Genomic DNA, 16626 nt, shown 5'->3' on the forward strand with positions numbered 1-16626 from the left:
TTTCTGCACTTATCAAAGTTACTGTCCAAATTATATTTATTAAACTGAATCTATTTCTACACTTATCGAAGGTACTGTCTACCTTATATTTATTAAACAGAAGCTATTTCTCCACTTATCGACAGTACTGTCCACCTTATATTTATTAAAGCAAAGCTATTTCTGCACTTATCGAAGGTACTGTCCACCTTATATTTATTAATCCGAAGCTATTTCTACACTTATCGAAGGTACTGTCCACCTCATATTTATTAAACCGAAGCTATTTCTACATATATTAAAGGTACTGGCCGCCTTATATTTATTAAACCGAAGCTATTTCTACACTTATCGAAGGTACTGTCCACCTCATATTTATTAAACCGAAACCATTTCTGCACTTATCGAAGGTACAGTCCACCTTATATCTATTAAACCGAGGCTATTTCTACACAAATTAAAGGTACTGACCACCTTATATTTATTAAACCAAAGCTATTTCTACACTTATCGAAGTTACTGTCCACCTTATATTTATTCAACCAAAGATATTTCTACGCAAATTAAAGGTATTGACAACCTTATATTTTTTAAACGAAACTATTTCTGCACTTATAAAAGGTATTGTCCACCTTATATTTATTAAACAGAATCTATTTCTACACTTATCAAAGGTACTGTCCACCTTACATTTATTAAACAGAAGCTATTTCTCCAATTATCGACGGAACTGTCCACCTTATATTTATTAAAGCAAAGCTATTTCTGCACTTACCAAGGTACTGTCCACCGTATATTTATTAATCCAAAGCTATTTCTACACTTAACGAAGGTACTGTCCACCTTATATTTATTAAACCGAAGATATTTCTACACTTATCGAAGGTACTGTCCATCTTCTATTTATTAAACCGAATCTGTTTCTGCACTTATCGAAGGTACTGTCCACCTTATATTTATTAAATCAATGCTATTTCTACACAAATTAAAGGTACTGGCTGCCTTATATTTATTAAACCGAAGCTATTTGAAGCTATTTCTAAACTTATCAAAGGTATTGACCACCTTATATTTATTAATCTGAAGCTATTTCTGCATTTATCGAACGTACAGTCCACCTAATATTTATTAAACCGAAGCTATCTCTGCACTTATCGAAGGTACTGGCCACCTTATATTTATTAAACCGAAGCTATCTCTACACAAATTCAAGGTACTGACTGACTTATATTTATTAAACCGAAACTATTTCTAAACAAATTGAAGGTACTGGCCACCTTATATTTATTAAACCTAAAATATTACTACACAAATTGAAGGTACTGGCCACCTTATATTTTTTAAACCAAAATTATTTCTACACAATTTGAAGGTACCATCCACCTTGTTTATTAAACCAAAACTATTTCTACACAAGTTGAAGGTACTGGCCACCTTCTATTTATTAAACTTAAGCTATTCCTACACTTATCGAAGGTAATGTCCACCTAATAGGTACTGGCCGCCCTTATATTTACTAAAATGAAACGATTTCTACATAAATTGAAGGTACTGTCCGCTTATATTTATTAAAAGGAAGCTGTTTCTACACTTATCGAAAGTACTGTCCATCTTATATTTATTAAATCGAAGATATTTCTGCACTTATCGAAGGTACTGTCCACCTAATATTTATTAAACCGAAGATATTTCAGCACTTACTGAAGGTACTGCCCACCTTATATTTGTTAAACCGAAGATATTTGTACACTTATCGAAGGTCCTGTCCACCTTATATTTTTTAAATCGAAGCTATTTCTACACATGTTAAAGGTACTGGCCGCTTTATATTTACTAAAACTGAAGCTATTTCTACACTTATCGAAGGTACTGTCCACCTTATATTTATTAAACAGAAGCTATTTCTACAGTTATCAAAGGTACTTTCCACCTTATGTTTATTAAACCAAGCCATTTCTACACTTATCAAAGGTAATGTCCACCTTATATTTATTAAACCGAAGCTATTTCTGCACTTATCAAAGGTACTGTCCACCTTATATTTATTAAACCGAAGCTATTTCTGCACTTATCGAAGGTACTGTCCACCTTATATCTATTAAAATGAGGCTATTTCTACACAATTTATAGGTACTGGCCACCTTACATTTATTAAAACAAAGCTATTTCTACACTTATCGAAGTTACTGTCCACCTAATATTTATTAAACCAAAGATTTTTCTACGCAAATTAAAGGTACTGCCCATCTTATGTTTATTAAACCGAGCTATTTCTGCACTTGTTAAAGGTACTGTCCACCTTATATTTAATAAACTGAATCTATTTCTACACTTATCGAAGGTACTGTCCACATTATATTTATTAAACCGAAGCTATTTGTCCACTTATCGACGGTACTGTCCACCTTATATTTATTAAATCAAAGCTATTTCTGCATTTATCGAAGATGCTGTACATCTTATATATATAAAACCGAAGCTATTTCTACACTTATTGAAGGTACTGTCCACCTTATATTTATTAAAACGAAGATATTTCTTCACTTATCGAAGGTAGTGTCCACCTTATACTTATTAAACCAAATCTATTTCGCACTTATCGAAGGTACTGCCCACCTTATATTTATTAAACCGAGGCTATTTCTACACAAATTAAAGGTACTGGATGCCTTATATTTTTCAAACCGAAGCTATTTGAAGCTATTTCTAAACATATCAAAGGTATTGTCCACCTTATATTTATTATTCTGAAGCTATTTCTGCACTTATCGAGGGTACTGTCCACCTTATGTTTATTAAACCGAAGCTATTTCTGCACTTATCAAAGGTACTGTCCACCTTATACTTATTAAACTGAAGCTATTTCTACACTCATCTAAGACACTGTCCACCTTATATTTATTAATAACCCGAAACTATTTCGGCTCTCATCAAAGGTACTGTCCACCTCATATTTATTAAGCTGAAACTATTTCTACACAAATTGATGATACTGTCCTCCTTATATTTATTAAACTGAAGCTGTTTCTATACTTATCAAAGGTACCGTCCACCATATATTTATTAAAACGAAACTATTTCTACACAGATGAAATGTACTGTCCACCTTGTATTTATTAAAAGAAGCTATTACTATACTTATCGAAGGTACTGTCCACCTTATATTTATTAAACCGAAACTATTTTTACACAAATTGAAGGTACCATCCACCTTATATTTATTAAACTCAAGCTATTTCTATACTTATCGAAAGTACTGTTCACCTCATATTTATTAAACAGAAGCCATTTCTCCACAAATTGAAGGTACTGGCCACCTTATATTTATTAAACTGACTCTATTTCTACACTTATTTAAAATACAGTCCACCTTATATTGATTAAACCGAAGCTATTTCTACACAAATTGAAGGTACTGGTCACCTTGCATTTATTAAACCGAAGCTATTTCTACACAAATTGAAGGTACTGGTCGACTTATATTTATTAGACCGAAACTCTTTCTACACTTACCAAAGGCACTGTCCACCTTATATTTATTAAACCAAAGCTATTTCTACATGAATTAAAGGTACTGGCCGCCTAATATTTATTAAACCGAAACTATTTATACACCTATCAGTGGTACTGCCCACCTTATAATTATTAAACTTTACCTATTTCTACATAAATTGAAGGTACTGGTCGTCTTATATTTATTAAACCAAAACTATTTCTACGCAAATTGAAGGTCCTGTCCATCTTATATTTATTAAACCGAAGCTATTTCTGTGCTTGTCGAAGGTACTGCCCACCTTATATTTATTAATCGGAAGCTATTTCTACATAAATTAAAGATACTGCCTGCCTTATATTTATAAACCAAAACTATTTCGACACAAATTGAAGGCACTGGCACACTAATATTTATTAAACCAAAGCGATTTCCTCACTTATCGAACGTACAGTCCACCTTATATTTATTAAACCGAAGCTATTTCTGCACTTATCGAAGGTACTGTCCACCTTATATTTATTAAACCGAAGCTATCTCTACACAAATTAAAGGTACTGACTGCCTTATATTTATTAAACCGAAACTATTTCTACACAAATTGAAGGTACTGACCACCTTATATTTATTAAACTGAAACTATTTCTACACAAATTGAAGGTACTGGCCACCTTATATTTATTAAACCAAAACTATTTCTACACAAATTGAAGGTACTGTCCACCTTATGTTTATTAAACCAAAACTATTTCTACACAAATTGAAGGTACTGGCCACCTTATATTTATTAAACTTAAGCTATTCCTAAACTTATCGAAGGTAATGTCCACCTATTATTTATTAAACTGGAGCTATTTCTACACAAATTAAAGGTACTGGCCGCCTTATATTTATTAAATTGAAACAACTTCTACCTAAATTGAAGGTACTGTCCACCTTATATTTATTAAACCGAAACTATTTCTACACTTATCGAAAGTACTGTCCATCTTAAATTTATTAATCCGAAGATGTTTCTGCAATTATCGAAGGTACTGTCCACCTTATATTTATTAAACCGAAGATATTTCTGCACTTATCGAAGGTGCTGTCCATTTATATTTATTAAACAGAAGATATTTCAACACTTATCAAAGGTCCTGTCCACCTTATATTTATTAAACCGAAGCTATTCCTACACATATTAAAGGTACTGGCCCCCTTATATTTATTAAACCGAAGCTATTTCTACACTTATCGAAGGTACTGTCCATCTTATATTTATTAAACCGAAGCTATTTCTACACTTATCAAAGGTACTGTCCACCTTATGTTTATTAAACCGAAGCCATTTCTACACTTATCAAGTGTAATATCCACCTTATATTTATGAAACCGAAGCTATTTCTGCACTTATCAAAGGTACTGTCCAAATTATATTTATTAAATCGAAGCTATTTCTGCACTTATCGAATGTACAGTCCACCTTATACCTATTAAACCGACGCTATTTCAACACAAATTAAAGGTACTGATCACCTTATATTTATTAAACCAAAGCGATTTCTACACTTATGGAATTTACTGTCCACCTTATATTTATTAAACCAAAGATATTTCTACACAAATTAAAGCCACCGCCCATCTTATATTTATTAAACCGGAGCTATTTCTACACAAATTAAAGGTACTGGCCGCCCTTATATTTATTAAATTGAAACTATTTCTACATAAATTGAAGGTACTGTGCACTTATACTTATTAAACCGAAACTTTTTCTACACTTATCAAAAGTACTGTCCATCTTAAATTTATTAAACCGAAGATATTTCTGCACTTATCGAAGGTACTGTCCACCTATATTTATTAAACCGAAGATATTTCTGCACTTATCGAAGGTCCTGTCCACCTTATATTTATTCAACCGAAGCTATTTCTACACATATTAAGGTACTGGCTGCCTTATATTTATTAAACCGAAGCTATTTCTACACTTATCGAAGGTACTGTCCACCTTATATTTATTAAACCAAAGATATTTCTACACTTATCAAAGGTACTGTCCACCTTATGTTTATTAAACCAAGCCATTTCTACACTTATCAAGGGTAATGTCCACCTTATATTTATTAAACTGAAGCTATTTCTGCATTTATCGAAGATACAGTCCACCTTATACCTATTAAACCGAGGCTATTTCTACACAAATTAAAGGTACTGACCACCTTATATTTATTAAACCAAAGCGATTTCTACACTTATCGAAGTTACTGTCCAACTTATATTTATTAAACCAAAGATATTTCTACGCAAATTAAAGGCACCGCCCATCTTATATTTATTAAACCGAAGCTATTTTTGCACTTATCAAAGGTACTGTCCACCTTATATTTATTAAACCGAATCTATTTCTACACTTATCGAAGGTACTGTCCACCTTATATTTATTAAACAGAAGCTATTTCTACACTTATCGACGGTACTGTTCACCTTATATTTATTAAAGCAAAGCTATATCTGCACTTATCAAAGGTACTGTCCACCTTATATTTATTAAACCAAAGCTATTTCTACGCTTATCGAAGGTACTGTCCACCTTATATTTATTAAACCGAAGATACTTCTACACTTATCGAAGGTACTGTCCACCTTATATTTATTATACCAAATTGATTTCTGCACTTATCGAAGGTACTGTCCGCCTTATGTTTATTAAACCGAGGCTATTTTTACACAAATTAAAGGTACTGGTCGCCTTATATTTATTAAACCGAAGCTATTTGAAGCTATTTCTAAACTTATCAAAGGTATTACCCACCTTATATTTATTAATCTGAAGCCATTTCTGCACTTATCGAGGGTACAGTCCACCTAATATTTGTTAAACCGAAGCTATTTATGCACTTATCGAAGGTACTGGCCACCTTATATTTATTAAACCGAAGCTATTTCTCCACTTATCGACGGTACTGTCCACCTTATATTTATTAAAGCAAAGCTATTTCTGCACTTATCGAGGGTACTGCCCACCTTATATTTATTAAACCGAAGCTATTTCTACACTTATCAAAGGTGCTGTCCACCTTATATTTATTAAACCGAAGATATTTCTTCACTTATCGAAGGTACTGTCCACCTTATATTTATTAAACCGAATCTATTTCTGCACTTATCGAAGGTACTGTCTACCTTATATTTATTAAACCGAGGCTATTCCTACCCAAATTAAAGGTACTGGCCGCCTCATATTTTTTAAACCAAAGCTATTTGAAGCTATTTCTAAACTTATCAAAGGCATTGTCCACCTTATATTTATTAATCTGAAGCTATTTCGGCACTTATCGAGGGTACTGTCCCCCTTATATTTATTAAACCGAAGCTATTTCTACACTTATCAAAGGCACTGTTCACTTTATGTTTATTAAACTGAAGCTATTTCTGCACTTATCGAAGGGCCTGTCCACCTTATATTTATTAAACCGAAGCTATTTCTACACTCATCGAAAATAGTGTCCACCCTATATTTATTAACCCAAAGCTATTTCGGCACTTATCGAAGCTACTGCCCACCTCATATTTATTAAGCCGAAACTATTTCTACATAAACTGAAGGTACTGTCCTCTTATATTTGTTAAACTGAAGCTGTTTCTATACTTATCGAAGGTACTGTCCACCTTATATTTATTAAATCGAAACTATTTCTACACAAATTAAATGTACTGTCCACCTTATATTTATTAAACCAAAGCTATTCCTATACTTATCAAAGGTACTGTCCACCTTATTTTTATTAAACCGAAACTATTTCTTCACAAATTGAAGGTACTATCCACCTTATATTTATTAAAGTGAAGCTATTTCTATACTTATCGAAGGTACTGTCCACCTTATATTTATTAAACAGAGGCTATTTCTACACAAATTAAAGGTACTGGCCACCTTATATATATTAAACCAAAGCTATTTCTACAATTACTGAAGGTACTGTCCACCTTATATTAATTAAATCGGAGCTATTACGGCACTTATCGAAGGTACTGTCCACCTTATATTTATTAAACCCAGGCTATTTCTACACTTATAGAAGGCACTGTCCACCTTATATTTATTAAACCGAATCTTTTTCTACACTTATCGAAGGTATTGTCCATGTTATATTTATTAAACGGAAGCTATTTCTACACTTATCGAAGGTACTGCCCTCCCTATATTTATTAACCGAAGCTATTGCTACACTTATCGAAGGTACCTTCACCCTTATATTTATTAAACCGAAACTGTTTTTATTCATATCGAAGATACGGTCCACCTTATATTTATTAACCGAAGCTATTGCTACACTTATCGAAGGTACCTTTACCCTTATATTTATTAAACCGAAACTGTTTTTATTCATATCGAAGATACGGTCCACCTTATATTTATTAAACCGAAACTATTTCTACACAAATTGAATGTACTGTCCACCCTATATTTGTTGAACTAAAACTATTTCTACACTTATTGAAGGTACTGTCCACTTATATTTATTAAAACGAAGCTATTTCTGCACTTATCGAAGGTACTGTCCACTTTATATTTATTAAATCGAAGCTATTTCTGCACTTGTCGAAGGTAATGTCCACCTTATTTTTATTAAACCGAATCTATTTATACACTTATCGAAGGTACTGTCCACCTTATATTTATTAAACCGAAGCTATTTCTGCATCTATGGAAGGTACTGTCCACTTTATATTCATTTAACCGAAGATATTTCCACAATTACCGAAGGTACTGCCCACCTTATATTTATTAAACCGAAACTATTTCTGCACTTGTCGAAGGTACTGTCCACCTTATATTTATTAAACCAAAGCTATTTCTGTACTTATCGAAGGTACTGCCCACCTTATATTTATTAAACGAAATCTATTTCTACACAAATTAAAGGTACTGGCCGCCTTATATTTATGAAACCGAATCTATTTCTACACCTATTGAAGGTACTGTCCTCCTTATATCTAATGAACTGAAGCTATTTCTACACAAATTAAAGGTACTGTCCACCTTATATTTATTAAACCGATACTTTTTCTACACAAATTGAAAGTACTGTCCACCTTATAGTTATTAAAGCGAAGCTATTTCTACACAAATCGAAGGTACTGGCCGCCTTATATTTATTAAAACAAAGCTATTTCTACACTTATCGAAGGTACTGTTCACCTTATATCTATTAAACCAAAGCTATTTCTACGCTTATGGAAGGTACTGTCCACCTTATATTTATTATACCGAAGTTATTTCTACACAAATTGAAGGTACTGACAGCCTTATATTTATTAAATCAAAGCTATTTCTACTCCTATGTAAGATACATTCCACCTTATGTTTTTTTTTTTTTTTTATAGATCAAAGCTATTCCTACGTATATTGGAGGTACTGGCCGGCTTTTGTTTATCAAATCGATGCTATTTCTACACTAATCAGATTAAAGACACTGGCACCTTATACTTTTTGAACTGAAGGAATTTCTATAAAAATTTTACGAAAAAACCTTATTAGTGTTTAGATGTCTGCAAAAATATGTGGACATGTCATATGATTTATTTATTATTTTTTTTTTTACATTTCCATAATTTCTAAATATATGAATTAAAGTGTGTTTTATCACGTTTTGATGGTACAATATCCCTATGATAATTGCTGTATTGTTACCCTAAGATATTTTACAATGCTGCTTGGTAATAATTAAAAATTAAAATAGTTTCATTCCAAAAGCACAGACATTTATTTCTCGTTTTCAAAATTACTTTCAAAAATATTGTCACATATACTGTACTTAATAAACCGCAAAAATAAACAGTGTTAAACATGTCATGGAGTACGTTAATAATGCTAACAAACCATCGAATAATGATTAAGGATGGATGTAATGGTGAGTGATACAAAAATGTTTAAAAATACATACATTTCCTAGAAACTGATATTATAGCAGTTAGTTGATATACAACAATATGTATGACGTATGTAAATTATAATCCTACCAAACTGGAAATAATGATTAATGATGAAGATAATGGCGAATAGTGAAAAGTTTCATATTAAAAACATTCAAAAACCTACTTAATAAAAAACAATAACCATCAAGGATGGTAATTATGATGCTGACATTTGTGCATAATGATTATTGATGAATCTAACGATGATTAATGCCAAAAATTTTCAAAAACATTAAGAGATCCAAAAAAATTTATATCACACCTAGTTAAAAGAAATCAATGTTAATTATAATCATAAGAAATTTGAAAAAATTGTTTACGGTAAAGATTATCGTGAATATCGAAAGAATAGTATTAAACGTTTTAAACATTTAAAAAATCAATAGTCACTCCTATATGATGCAAATCAGTAAGCATTACTTACGAAAATTATAATCCAAAAAACTTGGAAACAATGAATAATGATTAAGATGATGATGATCAGTGCAAAAAATGTTTCCAAAAAATTAATAATATCACATACAGATAATAAACATTGTTAAATATAGGGCACGTTGATAATAAGCCGACAAACATGATGAGATGAATGGCAAATTATTAAAAAATGAGAAAAAATGAAAACATACAAAAAATTGTACTATCAAACCTAATCTACAAACATAAATCACCATAAAGTATCTTACCCTTAATCCTGACAAACGTGAATAATGATTAGGGAGGAAGATAATGGTGAATAATGCTAAAAAACTAAAACATTTGCAAAATATGTATATTGTTACACTTAATTGATAAACATCGATAAACATGATGTTCTTTTTAACCATAGTCCAAACAAATGTGTGAATAAATTTTAATGATATGGGCAACGGTGAATAATGCAAAAAATAATACTGTCAAACCTAGTTAATAAATATTAATAAACATGATACATTTAATTATACTCCTGAAAACATGTGAATAATGATTAATGACCAAGATAATGGTGATTATTGCATAAAAATATTAATGGCTGAAAAAGGCATAAGGAATGAAGAGTAATAAAAAAAAAAAGCTTTAATCACCAATAATTGAGAAAGTCTGGTCTTGTTTATTATTTTTGTAGAGTAGTCAGTTGCAATAATCCACAGATTCTTGGCTGTGGGGGTGGGGGCAATTTTTGGAAAGACTACGCCACAATTTTCGTTTGTAGTAAGCCGAGTTGAGTAAAAGGCTTAAATATGGCATGATCTGCCGTAAGTGCATGGCAAAGTAGACCCAGTCGTCGTCACGTAGTCTGGCAGCCTTCATGGCATTGGCAACCACAGATATTCTTTCACTTTGTGCCTTTTGCTCTTGTTCAAGGGAAGTGGCATCTGTTCCAGCCCACCTCCCATCAACAGGAGCTTTCGTAGGCTGTTCACAGGTGTTACAGGCATCCATCTTCACAGGACGGAAACCGATATCATCATGCCAACTGAAAATCTTGTAATATTTCAACTTAGCCACGGCGACATCGGGCTGGCTACACCCATACAATCGAGTTATTTTTCGTACAGTGCCTTGATGCTGATGTGAGACCCCAAATATTGCTACGTGCAAATTGTATTCCCCCATTAACCAGTATATATGCCGTTAAGATCCTATTAATATCATCATCCCTTACTCTGGAAAAACACCCATTCTTTCAGAGTGGATAGCGGGACCGATATGTTTGGTTGGAACAGTTGACTAGTCTTGTTACCAACCTTCTTAACAAAGCTTTGGTAGGCCAGGCAAAGTTTTTTTTTTTTTTTTTTTTTTTTTTTGTCATTTACCAACATTTGCAACACTACTTGTCTAGTCTACCATCGTTTTTCTCCCTTTTCCTGCTACACCAGGTGTTCAGCCTCATCAATAAAAGGTTCCATAGGTTGGGACAACTGCTGGTGGTGGCACAGGCTCTGGCTTTAAAACTAATGGGGGAGGCGCACGTGCCCACACGTATGGAGCTGCTAGTGGCACAAGTGGATGGATCACCACGTTTTGTATCACTATCACTGTTATGATGATACCCCCACTAGCCGTCTGTTGTATCACTGTCACTATAAAAATAATAATAGAGATCGTTTTCACTTTTTTATCACACTACGACCTTCCCCGTACATTTTCTCCTCCCATTCTGTTTAATACACAGTTTCCTCTTCACCCTCATCTACTGTGATACTGCCCTGTGCAAAACACTATCACTAAAATCGATTACCGGAAAAGACTCATAATCACCACTGTGATCATCATCTGAACATAAAACACCATCCAAGACAGCTACACCTTGACCAAAGAAGCCACAGAAATACAGAGCTCTCTCGTCTTTTTTTTTTTTTTTTTTTTTTGTCACATTGTCAGGGGACGGTCAAGCCATATCGAACTCTTCCTCACAATCTGCGTAGTTTAAACATTATGCTGGTAATACTATCACTAAGTGATTGCTAATACCGACGATAATAGCGATAAAGTTCTTTATTTACGAAGCAACTGAACGTGGCCTCTTACCAGACGATAACAAAAGCACTAATTGGCCAGCCCGCCACTAACATTGTAGCAATAGTATCTCTGATAGGAATTCCTTACAACGGCGCTCCTGAAAGATGGTGCGTAGATTGGCAGGCCTGCGGCATGGTGCATAACATTGTTTTTGATATCAGAAATCCCTCACGATAAATCTACAGAGACATATGTCTATAGCGTTGGACAAAAAACGTTTGCTTGAGAAGCAATTTCCGACCATAATGGAGGCATCTCGTGGCATCAGTCGTCATGACAATTCTCTCAAATGTTAAAGAAGTGGTAACATCTCTAATCTGCATGATGTTAGATGTGGCGCTCGACATGTCGCGTGTGAGGGATTCGTATATGCTGCATAGAACACTTGGTGTCAAATATAATAAGAAAACCTCGCATAAGTTATTAAGATAGGAAACATGCAGATAGATAATAATGAAATGTATAACAGTTTATGGGATACCTAAACCATTTAGTAACATTATAATGTCTAGTTGGAATTAGTTTGGTGTCGTTAGCTTAGTTAAAACTGGGTTTGAAACAGTGGCTCGTCCTTAACAGACTAGGATAGGCGCTTTGTAAATTAAATTAAGTCAACAGAATCCCTACTAGCAAGTTAACGTGGAATTCACTGAATGTGAAGTTTTATATATATATATATATATATATATATATATATATATATATATATATATATATTTATATATATATATATATATATATATATATATATATATATATATGTGTGTGTGTGTGTGTGTGTGTGTAGGAATAGCAGGAAACAGATTAAAAGTCTGGGGAAATCAGAACTTAGAAATAGATATTTGGTCACAAAGTTATTGAAAGTTTTCTCATTTTAAAAGACAGATTTTTTCCCGCACAAGTATTGTTCTCATTTAATTTAATGAGGAGGTGTGGAATAATATTAGATGGTAGTGAAGGAAAGATTAGCCTGAAACAGGATAATCAGAAAAGCGTATGTTTTACGCTTGACGAAGAAAAGTTTCACCCAAATCTGATCAATTTGTCTGAGACAGTTTCGACAAGCGAGACAAACATACAGGAAAAGCAGACAAGTAACCAGAACAAGCAAGATAAAATAGAAACAGATAAAAAAGAGGAATTCCCACAATTACAGAATACAGAATTGTTGAGATGTGCACATACAGATGATATATACTCAGATATAAATAATTACTCAGATATAAATAATTGTGATGACCAAAACAATGAATTTAACGAAAATCAAGGCGCCTAAGCAATGTAGTAATGAGTTGTGAAGGTGGAGGGAAAAAACTAAATGAAGTATTGCTCTTAGATAAAAAAAATAAATCAGATATAAATAGTATAATAGAAGTAACAGAAGAAACCACTAGAGATGCAGAACTTTGCTATTTTTCAGACACAGAAGAAGAAGAAATATGTTGTGTTAGCACAGCTGATGATAATAAAGTCCAATTTATACTCAACAGAGCAGTAACTTTGTATCCAAAATGTTTAACAAAAATATATTTAAGATCAAAAGAGGCTGTAAAGGATAAGGATGTTCTATTATTAAATGAAGAATTGCCAGATTTTGTTAGAATGGATAATTCACTAATCCACAATCCACATGAATGGTGATAACTGCGAAGTTTGTGTCCAAAACTATTCAGAGAACTGACTAACACTATACGCAGACATTGTCTTTTGCATAGAGATTCCTATTAACAATCCTTCACTACAGTAGAAAAAAAAAAACACTTTTCTCTATAAATGGTTAAAACTCTAAAATAAATCAAGAAGTAAATAAAACATATTTTCCAGAAAATAGACACAAGTTAATTCAGGTGTTAGAGAAATACAGAAATGTAATAGCTATAGAAGGAGATAAACTAGGAAGAACAAATGTTCTACAACATAGAATTTTGTTAGATGATGGAGCCAAGCCATTTTTTTATTCCTAATTACAGATTACCAATAAGCCAGAGACCCATAGTTGACAATTTGACAGAGGAAATGAAAAGAGATGGAGTAGTAATTCCTTCTAAATTTCCAATATTTCCCTATTGTTACTTGTTCCAAAGAAGGATGGTAGTTGGAGACTTGTAATAGATTACAGGAAATTAAATTCCAACACAGTTCCAGATAGAATGCCGATGACGGTTATTCAAGATATGTTAGCTCAGTTCAATTAGGAGGGGCCAAAATATTTTCATCCTTAGATTTGTTTAGTGGATATTGGCAAGTACCTCTAGATGAAGAATCGAAACAATTCACAGCCTTCAGCACACATAAAGAACATTTACAGTTTGAAATAATGCCATTTGGACTCACATCATCCCCATTAACATTTTTCAGATCAATGTTACAAATTCTAGGAGATATAAAAATGTTGCAGTATACTTGAACGATGTTATAATTTTTAGCAAAGACTTAGAAAGTCACCTCAGAACATTAGAAATGGTCCTAGAGAGATTAAGAATTGCAGGACTTAAAGTAAAATTAAAGAAATGCCAATTCCTGATGAAATCCTTAGAATACTTGGGTCATGTAATTAGTTAAGATGGACTGCGCATGTAGGCAATAATTGATTACCCAGGTCCCACTAATTTGAAAGCATTAAGAGGGTTCCTAGGTATGGTAGGTTATTATTGACCTTTTATAAAGGGTTTTGCTACAGTAGCCAAACCTTAGACAGAACTAACCAAGAAGGATGTTAATTATGAATGGAGGGATGAACAAGAAACAGCCTTTCAAACACTAAAGAGCAAAATGACCAGGAACCCTGTTTTAGTCTACCCAGATTTTTCCAAAGACTTTTGCTTAGCTTGTGATGCCTTAAGTACAGGGCTAGAAGCTTTATTGTTACAAAAGTCCAAAACTAGAATGAGGGCAGTATATTATGCTAGTAGAGTTTTAAATCCAGCAGAAAGACACTATAGTACCACAGAAAGAGAGTAATTAGCTTTATATTGGGGTTTAAAGAAATTTAGACACATACTTTTGGGTCATAAGATTAATGTGCTTACTGATCACAAATCCATTTGTGACTTATTTAAAAAGAGAGCCTTTACCAACAACATGAAGTTCAATAGATGGTTTATTAGTGTATTAGAATTTGCCCCGGAATTCAGGGAAATTTAACACCTTGGCAGATGCATTATCCAGATCTCAAGAAGAAACAGAAAAATGTATTACCACTAATACCTTTTGTTTTAGTTGTCAAGTAGTAGATTTAGATCTAGAAAGAGTAAAAATACAACAAGAAAAGATGCAGAAATCAGACAAATAGTAGGACAGTTAATACTAGATGAATCCTTAAAACCTGATTTTCAATTAATAAACGGATTGTAGTATAAAAGGCCAACAGAGAAGAGTGGTTGTTCTCGACTATACATCCCAAAAACACTAGTCAGAGTAGTTTTATAACTAACACACTCATATAAGTTAGCAGGACATCCAGGAATTAAAAAGACAATCAGAATCATAACAGAAATTATTTTTGGCCAAATTGTAGGGAAGATGCCAAAAACTTTGTACAAAACTGTATAGTGCGTAATCAACATAAAAGTAAAGTAAATCTTAAAGCTCCACTTGAAAATATCCATCAGAATTAAATCCATTTCAGGTAGTAACTATGGACTTTTTATGCCCATTTCCAAGTACTATTAGAGGAAATAAACAAATATTAGTCTTCTCAGACTATCTAACTAGATATGTAGAAATCATACCGGTAAGAAACAGAGATGCAGCTATAGTAGCAAAAGCTCTTAAATCTAAAATTATCACAAGGCATTCATGTCCACAAGTTCTTCTTTCTGATAATGCTGCTTAACCGCTTATAAACCAAGTTCTAATGGAGCAGTAGAACGAACTTATTTGTAAAATAAAGGATATCCTGAAAACTTTAGTGAGCCCACGGACAGAAGATTGGGACTTTGCACTAGAAGACGTACAGTTCACATTGAATAATACTGTAAATGAGACAATATGAGAATCCCCACATTATTTGCTATATGGTTATCAGAAAAGAATGCCTAACACATTATTAGACGATGCAACACCACCCAGACATACTTATAACTATGATGACTATGTTGCATGGAAGACCAGACGTACTTACGAGACAATCATGAAAACAAGGGCAAAATTAAAAGGGGTTCATAATACTCATGCCAAATATTATAATAAAAATGCCATTAAACCAGACATTAAAGTGGATACTCAAATTTATGTACAAAATCATGTTCAAGAAGGGCCAAATGTAAAGGTTTCTCCCAAATTCACTGGACCATATAGAGTTGTAGAAGTGTTAAAATTAAACAAATATAAAGTAATTAATGAAAGTGATCTAAAGGAAAAAATACTTCACTGGAATCGTATAAAAGTAGTAAAAACAGATCCATGGTCCACTGAAGTTATAGATAATATAAGATATGAAAATGCTGTAGATAATGTTGTAAACAAAATAACATATAATCTACGAAACCGACAGAGTCAAATATGTGTATATATATGTATATATTGGTGTTGGACTGAAAATATCATAAATATAATGTATGTAATGAAACCTTTGCATACAGAAAATCTGATAAAAGTCTATTCTTACAGATGTAAAAATGCGGCTCATCATAGAATTAGTTATAATTGGACTCATCTCTTCATAGGTGGAGTTAAGAAAGGGATCATTG

Source organism: Macrobrachium rosenbergii, chromosome 12 (assembly GCF_040412425.1).
Source record: "Macrobrachium rosenbergii isolate ZJJX-2024 chromosome 12, ASM4041242v1, whole genome shotgun sequence".
NCBI classification, from domain to species: domain Eukaryota; kingdom Metazoa; phylum Arthropoda; class Malacostraca; order Decapoda; family Palaemonidae; genus Macrobrachium; species Macrobrachium rosenbergii.